This window comes from Argopecten irradians, chromosome 11 (assembly GCF_041381155.1).
Source record: "Argopecten irradians isolate NY chromosome 11, Ai_NY, whole genome shotgun sequence".
Classification (NCBI taxonomy): Eukaryota; Metazoa; Mollusca; class Bivalvia; order Pectinida; family Pectinidae; genus Argopecten; species Argopecten irradians.
In genome coordinates this window covers 16,016,265-16,031,448 of record NC_091144.1, presented here as the reverse complement: position 1 = coordinate 16,031,448, position 15,184 = coordinate 16,016,265, and positions in this window count along the sequence as shown.

Below are 15,184 nucleotides of genomic sequence, written 5' to 3'. Positions count from 1 at the left end.
CTCATATTAATATGTGACTTTTGTAAACATCAGATCCTAAATATTTACTGATGACTACGACATTTCAATTCGCAGAAGTGCGTTATAATTACACGAAGGTAGCCATTAATTAAAAGACCATTTGACGTCTATTATAGTGTAGAGATGGAGTTCCACGTATTTGAATTTTTGACAGTTCAAATATTTTATTCTTGCAAAGATGCAGATTCATTATGTATATACATATGTTTTTTTTTTTTTTTTTTTTTTTTTGCTTGTTTGCTTGATTAACGTCCCATTAACGGCGAGGGCCATGTAAGGACGGTCTCCCATGTATGCGGTATGTTGCGTGTATGAATTACGTGTGAGAATTTTTGGAGACTGCGGTATATTCAAGGCATCTCAAAAATATATAATAATGCACGTCTGTGTTATGCTAGGAGAGTTATTTGACCTTAATACCTTTGTATACCTTTCTTTTATTCCATTTAGACATGTCAATGAAACTAATCACCAGAATTAGACACACAAAAGATAACAACTTTCAAGAGATTAAAAAATAGAGTCATTGCAACTTTGTGTTTTGTATTTATATCTTTGTGATATTTAGCAAAAGCCTGCCTTACATGAGTATACCCTGATAACCAACCTACATTTGTATACCACCAAAAGAATGATTACATAGAATAGTTGTTCATAATTGATAATGACTTCTTATCAATACATTCCTATGCAAGATTTTTGAATATCAGCACCCATTTGCTAAAGAAAATATCACTACAGCTTATCTGCATATATAGGCAAATTATGGGGGATGGCAAGAGCTCAGTAAACTCATGCCATCTGTGGCAAGATTTGTGCTCCATCTTTGCTGCTTCTCATTTACAATGCTAATTTGAATTGTAAAGTAAGTATAACTGTATGACAACCAATGTTTTGGTACGATAATTACGTCATTAGTAAAGGACAATTTCAACATAATCTTTTGACTTTGAGTTGACATTGAGTTGGATATTCAGCGCCATCTAGTGGAACCACCATAATCTGTAAAACGTATTAACGTTGATAACAAGGGAGTGGGACGACTAATTTGTCTATTTGCAGTATAATATTACCGGGTTTGGTGTATTGTCTGGTATCTTTGACAATATGCTCCAATGCCGTTGCTCTTTAAGAAAAAAAGGCAAAACTTCCACGGCATTAAAAACTGGGTGCGTATGTTGTTTTGTAACTAAGACAGTCTAACCTAGCTCTATAAAATGGGCATGAATTTCCCAGCAAAAAAAAAAAAAGGAAAAACGCACACCGCAGTTTCCCTAAAACCGAATCACTTATCTCTCAAAACAATCTCAACAAAACAAATACTAATGGTATTAGTTGATATAAGAGCATTAAGCAAAACCATTAAAACAATAAACAATATATTTGACTATATAAACAGATTGCCCCTTTTAAAAGAACCAACATATCGTTTGTTATAATCTCATGAGTTTGTCCATGCGTAGATGGAAATGTACTTTCGCTTCCGATCGGAGGTATTCCTATAAAACTTTATTACAATGGGTTCCTTCAGCGATCACTATAAAATTTTTTGTTTGTTTGTTTGATTAATTAACGTCCTATTAACAGCTATGGTCATGTAAGGACGGCCTCCCATGTATGCGGTGTGTTGCGTGTATGTTGTGCGAGGTGAGTGTTTCGGGAGACTGCGGTATATTCATGTTGTGTCTTCTTGTATAGTGGAACTTTTGCCCTTTTTATAGTGCTATATCACTGAAGCATGCCGCCGAAGACACCAAGCAACACACCCCACCCGGTCACATTATACTGACAACGGGCGAACCAGTCGTCCCACTCCCTTTTTGCTGAATATCAATGCACAAAATCTTGAAAATGATTACAATTAAAATGATTATCCAGAAACAACTTGAAAATAAAATAAAAAGCCTTGGGATAACGTAACAGTAATTTTATCTTAGAACCAAAATTGCCATCCTCGTGGAAATAAATCTTAATTGTACTTTTAATACACCCACACACACGTGCTCGTGAGCTATGAACTATGGAGACGGACACTAGAGTTGTAATTCAGAGACATACGGGGCATACTTGACCATAAGTCTCAATTAAACCGCCTGCTACATCTCTGTGATTCATTACGAATCCGAACAAAACAGTTAGTTATTAGTAATTTAAGAAACTCTATGTGACCTCTGAGCTACCCGCATAGCTTACCATTGGAAATATTGAGTACGTTCTCGATAACGCCCATGTAATTCACTTATCTTAGAATAGGTTATCGATATCGCTCATACATTATAAGGTATTCTTGACTATAGTACATTTATTTGAATTATTGAATAAATTTCCAATAACCCTCATACATTTGTAGGTATCCATACTATTGTTCATACATTTTAAGTCGGTAATAACATCCATACAAGGTATGTATATTTTGTATGGCCAGCCATAATCAATGATATGATAAAAAATCTTTTCATTATTATCGGAAATAGAGGTACTTGATACGTACAAAATGTGGGTATTTCTATACAATATTTATATATACATCACAATACTCCAACAGAAAAATTTCTTTCTGATGGGAACACATAGATCAAAGTTGTCTTACGCAATAGAGAGAAGTGTGTTCTCAATGATTTAAATTACTTGACATCGAATCCAATTTTGTAAGGCACAGCATACCCAGTAAGTACCTGTCGGTGTAGTTTACATGCCTTGGTCTAAATATTATCAAACCTTTGATGAACTATTAAATTGAATAGACATTAAATGACTAAAATATTTTTATTTTTTTTAAACTTCATAGTTCATTACGGGTTTGATTATAATAATAAAATACTAACGTTTTTCGTAATGTTAATATCTGAAGAGCCAGTAGCCTCCATGCCATTAATGAAGATGAACAGCGTAAAACACACAGCTAATAAAGGTTACCGAGTGCAACACAAAATATACTACCGAATAGTCTAACTAGAACTTCACAGCATAGATATTTTGGTATTTGAGCTTTCACAGCGTTTACATTACTGATCAATGTATAGTTTTAACCCAATTTAACACTTGGTACAAGTGAGAACTATAATGAAAAGTAATTGCTATTACCAACAGACCATGCATCTTAATAAAGGAGATTCCATCAGCAAAGTGCATATTAATGAATAATTTAGTGTTATAGAAACATGCCATTTATCATCACAGTTTTCACTCCCTACTTCCTCCTCATCGAGAAGATAGTTTGGAGTAATTTGAGCGTGTCAACATAATCGTATATTAATGTCAGGTTCTAAATTTGGAACACTTGGCATTCTAGAATGAATAAAAAATGTCAGTGTTGAGAAAGTTATATGTGCCGTAAATTTAATACTCACCAATCAAGAAGAAGTTTTAATATGTTATTCATCGCCAAAATTTACCAACATTTGAAAATTATAAGCTTACCATGCATAGGTTTTACTTTGACAAGTGCAAACAAGAGCTCAGTTCTGCCAAAGTTCATTATATTAACACCCACAATGCAGTGAAATATATAAGGTCTGACCATGAAGCGAAATTGTGGTCTACAATTGCATTTCACGTTTTCACAGTGTAATAAGTAATTTTAAAGTGATTGATGCAAATATTTGTTTCATCTAAACACACATACACCATAAAAAACAAGACTTAACCAGTGTATATATAATGTGTTATAGTTAATATAGATAAGGCATCATCCATGTTTGTCAGTCCATTTGAATGTTTTACAGCTAAATCATGCAACCATGCCCAGCGAAGATATCACGATTAAACATTCAAATGTATCATTGCCATTTTCTTGGGTGAGCACAATGATTTTTGTTTAGTCTTGTGCTTCTTTCAGCTTTGTTTTTCAAAGATACATTTGCATCTTGGTTCTTGTGGGAATTTATTGGACTTTCTTATAGTGGTATTGTAACGCAATTGTACCTTCAAGGACTATGACAAGCATGAAAACATCTCTGAAATATTCTAAGATATGTCTTAGCAGTCCCAAACGTGACTCATACTAGACACAATGAAAGGATATACCACTGTTTTATCAAGGGCGACCATACATATAAAACTGTACAGCCTACTAGTGTTGCGAGATTAGAAAGTCATTTTCCCGAATTGTTTCAAATATCCTAAATATCAATATTACTTTTGTTATTAATCTCATTTTTTTTCCTTTGGAGGAGGGGGGGGGGGTTGGATGTCACAATTGTCGTGTTTGTGGTGTGGTGTGTATGACTGCAGACGAATGGTACCTCGGACGTCATTGAGATCAAACACTTTGGTGATATAAGAACCCGACGAAGAGTTTCATTATAAGCAATCGGAACACGTAGTCTACTTCTGCGAACATAGGTCTAGTTTCAGAAAAAAAGACGAAGTGATCCTATTGCCACTATAGGGTATAGCATAAATAGGAACCAAAGACGGACCGGATACGGACCAAATAGATACACAGCGGTGCCCGAACACCACTGTCAATTACGAATCTCATCTACACAGAGGAAACAATAAAACAATGGTAAATAAGAACAAACATATTTGTACACGTTTTTCTAGGGGGAAAAGATGTAACGTATACCCAACCTTCTGAAAGAGTAAGCAGTTTCTCTCTTTATTAGCGCACATAAGTAACACAAATTCAGGTTGAATGCAGATTTTATATATTTAAACTGAAAGAATGAGAGCCATTTCCCCCATTGTCAGTATAATGTAACCGGGTGGGAAGTGTTGCTTGGTGTCTTCGGTGGCATGCTTCAGTGACATAGCACTATAAAAAAGGGCAACAGTTCCACTATACAAGAAGACACAACATGAATAAACCACAGACTCCCACAACACACACTACACACTTCATACACGTTGCACATCACATATATGGGAGGCCGTCTTTACATGACCCTGGCTGTAAATAAATATAATTTTCTTAAGACTATTAAAATACTTAATTGCGTCCCGAAAAAATCCACAATACTATGCCCAATATAAAATAAAATACTGATTGCACATACACCAAAAGCAAAATAGATTATGTTATACGTATTTTCGCGTCATTTAGACATATATAAACACGATTAAACATCAGTTATTTTTCAAATGATGAGTATTGTTAATGCTTTTTCGGCGGTGTGACATCTATAATAACTGAAACTAACAGTGACAAACTTGCGAATGGTTTCGTTTCTTGGGCATATGTAATTTGTGTTACCTTGTATCATGATTTTGGTAGATTTGCTACCGCATCGAAAAAGTACTTGAATACAAATATATTTATATTAAGAGTCTCACATTGCCTGTAGCAGATACATTGCTACGGCACCATTCGCTGACAGGAAAACTCTGCAATCTGGTGTGATATACCACTCGTCTGTTATCTCATGTGAAATCATCAATACCACCGGTCCTAGAGGATTTGCACCTTTGTTTACACCGGAAACAATATCACAATAAATACGTCTATCTATGTTTAAGTTTAAAAAGATAGTTCCTGCCATGTGGGCTTGCAATAGTCTCTCTTCAGGGAACCTCCAGCTTTTATCATGTATTCTATAGAATTCGATATATTTGGTGACAAAAAGAGCGACATTTTATAAGATCTGATTGCACCTTAAGGAATATCAATTTATAACCTATATATATATATATGGGATTGTAGACAACAGTAATGTTTTTTGAAAAAAGATATAAAAACCGTTTTGATATCCAGACGCATATGTTGGCTTCATACTATACGCAGTGTGGGCTTTTGTATCTTTCATACGGTTGCAATAAATATAAAACGCATTAAAACTTCATTTTGCCAATGTCTTCAGGTTCAGAGCATACACTCTCAAAAGTTTTGTTCCTTGAATAGTACTTTATTGGGAAGTTAACGACATGTAATAATAAAGTCCTATTAAATGTACACTGTAGGTAGGAATTGAAAATAATAAAAAAAAAACATATTATACAAATAAAAACAGATGGATTCTACAGACCAATAAGGCTAAATAAATGATCATGATTATAATGCACCACTTTAAATTTTGTCACTTCTAAAATTACGCTAACGTTTACAGATCAACAACAAGGAAAGTATGCCAAAAAGTTAACCGGGCATGAGCAAATACCAAATCATAAATCCTTAATAAAACCTTACTGCTCATAATGTATTTAGCATGGATAGGTATGCTGTTTCGTATTCTTGGCAGTAGGTTTCAGTATGATAGCCAACAGTTCCACCGTTCTACAACTCAGGAATATCGCGCAGCCTCCCAAAAATTACGTCCTCGCGATACGCAACAGTATACATATAGGGGAGACTGTTGACCTATTATCTTCAGTGTAGCCATGGAGTGTCACCCAAATATGGAAATGGACAAACGGACAACTTGGGACATTATTTGACTCAGTTCCATGCAACGTATCCTGTAAGGGATACCTTCAGGACTGATTTCTTCTTAAATATATCTGGCATTAGATATTTCATATTTCCAGACGGTGCACCAGACGACAAAGGCTTTATGCGGCTTCTTTTCGGACAAAACCATAGTGATTTAAAAGAGTTAGAGGGTTCACAGCCTGGCTACGTAAGAACAGCATCACATGTGTATTTGATCTTTAGTGACAGCCTATATGAAGACGTAGGATATGTGGATATACGCCTCGCGATGTGAACGTGTAGACTGATGTCATATTCCCCTTCCTTATTGAAATTCACGCACTGTATAGCAGGAAAAATATGTATCTATACAAATGCCTTATTTGTATCTCTCAAAGAGGAATTTTATATAAAAATATTGCTTGATTGATCGAATGAATGATTGAATGAATTTGTTAATTTATTCATTAATCAAAAGAGAACGTTCTAAGATGTTAACATCCACCAACCATCTCATCTCATTGGCAAAAGGCAGAGTTCATACATATCAGATAAATCTTCCGTAACATTCAGCACATTGACATGACGATAGATACTAGTTCAGAAGTCTGTGTAATTAATTTATCATCCTTTGTCCCTCTACTTCATGTTTCCCCAATGTTCATCAGTAACCTTTAGACAATGTGCCTCTGATCTTCTCGCAATATTTATTATCGCACACACGTTCTACTACAATTGTTATAAGCATACGGATTAGAATGTCAAAGTGCATGTTCGCATTTAGTCCACACATGGTGGGTGATATCAGCATGTCATTTCCATGTACATGTCTAGAGAAGACTTAACGTCGGCGAGAAAATGGTCATTTTATGGATCACATTAGTTTTCACTAGTGATTTAATTGTTTTAGTGGTTTTAATACTTTACTGGAAATATATATATCTAACACGCATTGGTATATAACAAGATAATCACATAACATTATAGACGTAATTTACATACATAATCGTATAAACATCTGGCGTATTACATGGAGTAGGCTTGATACCACCAAGTCTTCGAAAATCATACGATACGCATCATGTAAAATTACCTACACTTAGAAGTCGAAGAGTAGTGTTTTACTTTGATCATATTCACATTGGTACATATTTTGAAAAAAAAAATAATGAAGCCCTTTTATATCTCAGTAAATGCTAGGCTTTAGCACTGTTCCAGCTGTCCCACTACATACACGCTGTACACTGCATACAAGGAAGGTCGTTCTTACATGACCTTGGATGTTAATAGGACGTTAATTGAATCAAATAAACAAGCAAACCAATTCAGCTGTCCCTATTACATAATCGTTTGCTTACTTGTGGTATATTAGGTCCAGCGCTATTTTACTATTCTAACACCGTGCCAGCACGGCATTCATTTTCGTAATAAAGCAGAACAGCTACTATTGGGTCTTATTACAGTGTTTTGTCCACTGGCCGTGACATATTACAGGTAGTTTATAATCCTGCATAGTATGGTTTGTTTTGGCCCAAAAAAGGCTGCTTAGAGTTACATTGGCCAAAAGAATAGGGTCGGTAGGTCGGGAGGTATATATATTTTTGTAGAAAAGTGGGGAAAAGCAAGGATCAGGGATACAAATTTAGGGTTGGTAGGGTAACCCTTAACAAACATAATATTTTTGGCCTTATTTATTGATGTTCTATGAACAGTCAGGGCCATTTATATAATCAAGGACGACCTCTCGTGTATGTGGTTTCATGCGTATGAAGTGCGAGGTGCGTGTTTTGGGAGACTATGGTAACGGTTTAGACTGGTAGAACTGGAATATTGTATCAACTGCAGCCCGTCTGGCATTCTTGAACGTTTTCCATAAATTGAAGTTTGCAGTTGTCACCGTTGATCGTAGTAAACTTGCTGCCATCCGCCATATATGTTACCGACTATAATATTGACGTCACAATAGATTATCCCGACGTCATTGAATGAGGGAAACTCCTGTTACGCTATATTTGGGTACGACTTGACGTCAAAAGTGATTATGACGTCACATTTCAAGGGAGTTTCCTCGATCTATTTTTGACACAGGTTACTGGACTCGCGAGAGGTATCTGGACTGAGTCCAGTAACCTCGCGTGCTTTTTGCCGCCGATTTCGGGGTTGATATCGCAGTTGATGAATACTTCTGAGAAACGTATTGACCAATCAAAATACAGCAAAAGCACCAGTCATATAATAAAGTGCTATATTACTTATGCATGCCACCTAGTCACATGATACTGAAAATGGGCAAACCAGTCGTCCATATTCTTTAATGCTTGGAGTAGGAGTAGAAACTACCACTTTGTACAGACTATAGTAAATCTTGACCAGGGGACAGAACCCAGAGACTACTTCGCAAAGGAGAGCGCTCAATCGAAGACCAACAGTGCGGCGATTTCAAAGGACACGTTAGGAAAAAGAACGTAAGTTATGAAGAAGAGAAAAACAATATCCTAAATTAAGTCACTTTTACGATTAAGCGAAAGAGGCAGCAGGTATAATTCTAACAACCTACCTGTAGAGCAGTTCTGCTTAACGACAATCATAAATGGTGTGGGACGACTGGTTTGCCCGTTGCTATTGTAATGTAACCGATGTGTGTGCTGTTTTGTGTCTTTGGCAGCACGCTTAATTGAGATATCGTCACAAAGTGTTCCATACGAACAACAACACGAATTACCATGATATATTGTTTTGGTCTTTTGAACTTTTACAAATACTATGCAAAAGTATGACGTCAACGACGTTCCATGAAACTCCACCGTATTTAAATGTACGTATTTGATCAAAGAAAATTTGCTTACCACTTGAAAAACCTAAATCACACACATGCATATTGTAACTTAGTACCCTTTTATTACGTTTTTGTGGAGCTATACATGTGACTGAATGAAACGCTTTGATTTCATACCTCACCACATAGTTCCACATATAATTTGTTTGTTTGCAATGCATACTTTAAATTCGGTTCATAGATACATTACACGTGAACTCATCGACGCATTATTGTGTCGGTTGATACAAGATTTTTCGTGTTAGACTAAAAGAATTATAATCACATCACGTGATTCATTCAGCTCCTGATTCCATTTAGGATGTAACCTTTGACATTCTCAGACGCCCCTTGACATTCACATACAACTCTTAAGGGTCTAATAATGAACCGTCAACAAAGCATACATAAAGCAATTACGTGAGGCAAGAAAAGGAAATGAATTGATCACCGGTCCTGGTGTGAGTTGTAATGCAGATTTCCCAGGATGAAATAAAGCCGTATTTACTTAGACCTAGTACATTATGATCTGACACCCATTTTGGCTCTTAACATCCCCAGATCACGTGGGAGTTAATGGATGAGCCACTGACGAGAAATGGATAGAGATTACCGCTAATAATTGTTTTCCCTGCGCGCCTTCTTTGACTGGTTTATAACAAACTTGAATGTTTTATAGTTTATGCAAATGCCATTACAAATTTTCAAATAATTTTTCGTTTGAAACCTTCCGGAATAATCTGTTACTAGTGTCATGAATAATATGCAAAAAAAAATCAAACATTTTCACAAAGTTTAACACCTCAAGGCAAATTCAAATTCATTGAACAGTAAGCATTTATTTAATTTGTATTAATATTTCGTAAATGTACATTAATAACACTTATAAACCACACAGCAAGTTTCCCAAAGGTGTCTGTAATACACATAAAACACAAACATGTAATTGTCACCATTGGGGGATATTTGTTCGGTACAATTACTTTCAACAAAACGAGAGCCAACTCGTCATCGAGTACATTGACAAGACGTTACCTTCTGATCAGTAAACGTAACAATCGATTAAAGTATTGTATCCATTTCTGATGTGAAGGGCACAGAATTTCACATGAAACTGAGTTATTAGTTATTTGTATGTTTGTAAATCGATCCAGCAGAAACAGATTCAGACCTTACGCACACGTAGAATTGAATATTGTTCCAAATGAAGTCAACATTATTAAAACTTAAAAGGCAATGTGACTTTAGTTTGGAATGATGTTATTTGTTAAACTTAAAAAAGCCAATATAGACAATTTAAATCATAACAGTAACAATCATATGATTTTTGTGACAACATCGTTTATTACTGTGAACATACGTATTTCAGTGGGTATTTGGTACCAGAAATGTAGCGATAAACAAAATTAAGCTAATTCTATTTTAAATATGATTAATATGACCGCTATCGTGATGGCGAGATCTCATCATTGTGTACAATGGAATGGTTCGCCAGTTCCAATATACTATGATCAGGAGGGGTATGTTGCCTGGTGTCTTCTGCGACATACCTCAGTGATATAGCACTATAAAAAGGGAAACAGTTTCAATATACAACACGAACATACCGCAGTCTCTCAAAACAAACACCATGCTGTACATACACGCAATACATCGCATACATGTGAGGCGCCCTGGCCGTTAATATGGTGTTAATTTAATCAAACAAACAACCAAATGCAGTAGTTTCCAACGGTTAATTAATTACTTATCAACAGTGCCTGAATGTGGTTACCGTTATATTTGAGTGAATATCTATGTTGATTACTAAACATTTTCGTTAGAAGTGTGATGTATGTCATGCATAAGTCTATTTTCGGAGATCGATTAAAAATTCATTTTAACGTGTGACAAACGTCATTTAAGACCGGCTGTCAAGTGATGATTATTAATATAGTTTGCCCTTTAATGATGACCCATCGCAAACAGAGCATAAACTATAATTATCATCATGTAGACAATAGTTTGTGTTTACTCATGAAAATGTACATGTATGTATAATCAACCAAAAACTAATATTGAATGACTTGTTTTGCTTTTGATGGATGCGCAAATTTGTGTTTCAAGTGCCATAGATTTTTTTCCAGTCGCAATTTATTATTTTAAATAGCTTTATATTGAAGCCGAAACTTTAACGATGTAAACTTTTGTGAGTGAGAAAATACTAATTCGTTTAATTCTGTCTTTGATAATAAAGAAAAAAAACCATTCGTCAGCGATGTAGTATCTGTCAATCCCATTGATTAGCTTATTTACAATTAATGAAGCGGATGTTCTCGATGGGGTCTATTATGTGCTTCTTCGTTGCTAAAACAGTTGAGTACCAGAAAAGTATTTGAAGTCCCCGGATTCGAACCCTAGTTTGGCCGTACATTTCCTGCTCTGTGTTCTGTTTGTTTATAATCAAATTTTGTTTCAAACACTTACCGAGTGGATTCCCGAACAAGAAACTTTTGTTGAGTTTTCATTGCTACAAACGGGAGGGTGTAACAGTGGACCGGGCGACGTCCAGCAAACATGCTTGTGTTCGAAGGTCCCGGACGTAAACCCATCACTCACCCTACATGTTACCACTCCTGTTACCACTTATGTTACCCTTTCTGTTAACACTCACGTAACCACTCTTGTGACCGCTTCTGTTGCCACTCCTGTTACCACCACTCCTGTTACATACTTACCACTCCTGTGACCACACCTGTTAAATATATGCCGATAAATCTGCCGACATGTGTCTGCTATTTTTATACTTTCTGTAGGAAGCTTTGATATGGCAATTGCGTGCAGATACATTTGTTAATGCCATGCCTGGTATCTACCAATATATGACTGACATCTTCCAACAAGTTGTCAGGTAAATCTTTCAGGATGCTCAGCGAAACGTAGAAACGCCAAAGTCTGATTAGATCATTTTCACATTACGGTCCGGCTTCTTCATTGCTTCGTGTCTTTCGCTTTCCATATACAGCCTGGCTCACTAAAGAGAATTCGTCAAATTAGCAAGGGTTATCGATTTAAATCTGAATTATCAAATAAGCACGGTGGTAAAAGTGCAATGAGCGTATAATTAGCCGATTCCACACAAATGGTGAGGGTTAAAGCCTTTTCCGTCATCAAAGTGGATTTTTTTTGTATTCCAGCTACGAATACAATAGTTTTTGTCATTTTTGTCAAATGAAGTACCACAATATGCCTTAATATTTACAGTCACTGGTGAATTGATAGTATAAAGCCCACTGATTTCAACCAAAGGCTACACAACTTTATTTCTCGATAGATTGAGTATGTCACGCGCAATTTGGAACCGCGCGGATGCATTTATGATGGTCCAAATCAGAAACTTTTGGTGTTTTCAGTACCGAACGTACGTTCGATGAACATGTACATGTATCAAAATAGGTTTGAACACATATACATGTACGTGTGTAAATATAAATATAGAAAAGTTACATTGTTTATGTTACTACCGTATCTCTTTGAGCAACGCTTCTGTGCGTATGATAAATAAACAATGTTGAACAATGTACAGTTTTGCACATTCCGATGACTTTGCAATGTTTACATGTTGTGTGTCGGTGAGCGTGTGTTGTTCGCTACAACATGTAGATCTACATCCTATTTGTATTTCTAACACCTTTGGTTGTACGCAAAAGGATAAGATATGTCAGGACAACATCAGTCTTTCAGTTGCATAAGTTTAACCAAAACGACCTAGCACGATAATGCATTTTGTTCACCTCGGGGACAGACAAGTCCTGTACGTTATCTACTGTAAATTGGCGAGAGTAGGCCTTCTAACATACACAATGTACGTTTGGGTGTTTCGAAATATCAATGAAACGGAATCCTTCAATTGTAGCTTTACAATACTTGTAATAGATATCTCAAATATTTATTGAAGTGTTTGAAACAACAATATAAATATAAGCTAACATTTTGAGAGCGGTAAACGTTTACAGTAGTGGGCCTACCTGTGTTTGTACATGTTCCTCGAAACGACGTCCGATACATTTGAAAATCTCCAAAATCCGGAAATAATGACATGGAACTATGTAAACATCAGTGTATTCAAGTTATTTCAAACGTGAAATGATTAAGTAGAACTCAAGTGATCACAAAATTGAACAAACTCTCTGTTTGTCACACCTCCTTGACACAGGCGGTTTGAATCGGACGTCGCGTCACAACTACGTTAAATATCCTGCCACGTTATGAATTGTGTAAGCGTGTGTAATCATACGAAGTAAAAGACTAAAACCAAACGGCTTTGCACAATGGTGTTTTAACAACAGATAAATAAAACGATTTATAGTTTTATACCGGGAAAACCCCAGATATAGGCTTCATCGTTCATTGATAAATTGGCGGGAATTTCCGCCACTTCGAGTGGCTGTTCCAAATACCTGTCGGAACCAAACGATAAAATTCAATTTTAGTCTTATAAATGCCATAAACACTATTAAGGGTAAATTTTGAGCTATGAAAATAATGGTTAAGACTGTAAATATAAGGATTAAAGTCTCTTTCTGCTGGTTCTATCGAAGGATAAAGTTGAGTAGGGTATCGATATTTGTTTCATGGACCGCGAAGATACTTTAATCCTTAATTAGATGTACAGAGGTTTCGCTTAGTCGTTTTGTAATGCATTAGAACATACAAACAATTTGTATATGTTATAGTACAATATTTGTTAAATCCACATGTATCAGAGAAAGGCTGCTAATGTATGCATGAGCATATAAAACTATTATATCGACAAGGAATGGTATGGTTAGTAACACAGCAGCATAATAGTAAATTATAACCCCTATGAAAAGAAGACTGCATGAATTTCTATCAAAGAAATACAGAATAAGAATGATGTTTTAATAGTCTAGCATGGATTTGATACATTACTCAAAAAGAAAGACATATAATTGCAGACCTGTAGTTCACGTAATGTCTCCTTCGACTATTCCAGTGGCGAATTTAATCGCGTAATGTGTAAAAGTAGTGTAAGACTGTCCTTGGTTGAGACACAATAAATCTAAAAGGTGTAATCACTATTGCAATGGGACGGTTAGTCCCTCTGCTGACTGTAAAATGTGACATACAGCGGAGCCGAGCTGGCGACGGTTGACGGTATTTTAAGTACGGTAACTTCATTTACTAGTAAGTTGCTATGACAATGTTAAAATACTTTAACATCGTTGTTGTAATATATAGAGCATATTTGGTTGTATTTTACAACACAAGGTTTATTTTGGTGCGAGACTTAGGAAAGCCGAGATGACGAGGCTTTGCAGAATATACCGTGTATTCTGTATATCCCGCAACTGTTATGATATTCAAAACGAAAGCAATTTTTTAGTTATTTACTTGGTTTCGCTCGAAGCGAGACGCTTCTTTGATGCGAAGGAATATTATATTATTGATTTATATTATTATACTATTATATAATAGGAGTGTATTCATGTGTACGTCATATTACATATAAGCGCATTGGCAAACAGTACTAGTGATTCTATTCAGTGTGTTATATTACTGAAACAATATAAAAATTACTTTACAATACATACCTTTGCTATGAGTCAAGAAAGAAACGACATCAAAACGAAAAGTTCCGTCCGATATGGATCAAATTCACGTGATCGTATTGACGAATAAAGCATTTTTATTGACGGATAAAGCACACGTTTATCCGACTGTAGTTATCCGTCAGTATGTGGGGCATTGCAGGATAAATATGCATATACAATGTACATGCAGTGGAAACCTTATGGCAAGTTTAATAAGTACGACAGGCAATCCAGCTGACTTTTGTATGGAGACTGGTTGTAGTGAGTCGCTATTCGTTGCCACCAATATTGACGACACGTCCTTCCATCCATACAAGACCAGAAGGTTGAATCTAGGAAGTCAGCAATGACGGTAAATCATTCATTTATACTGTACATAAACTTTAGATACATGGAATGACATTT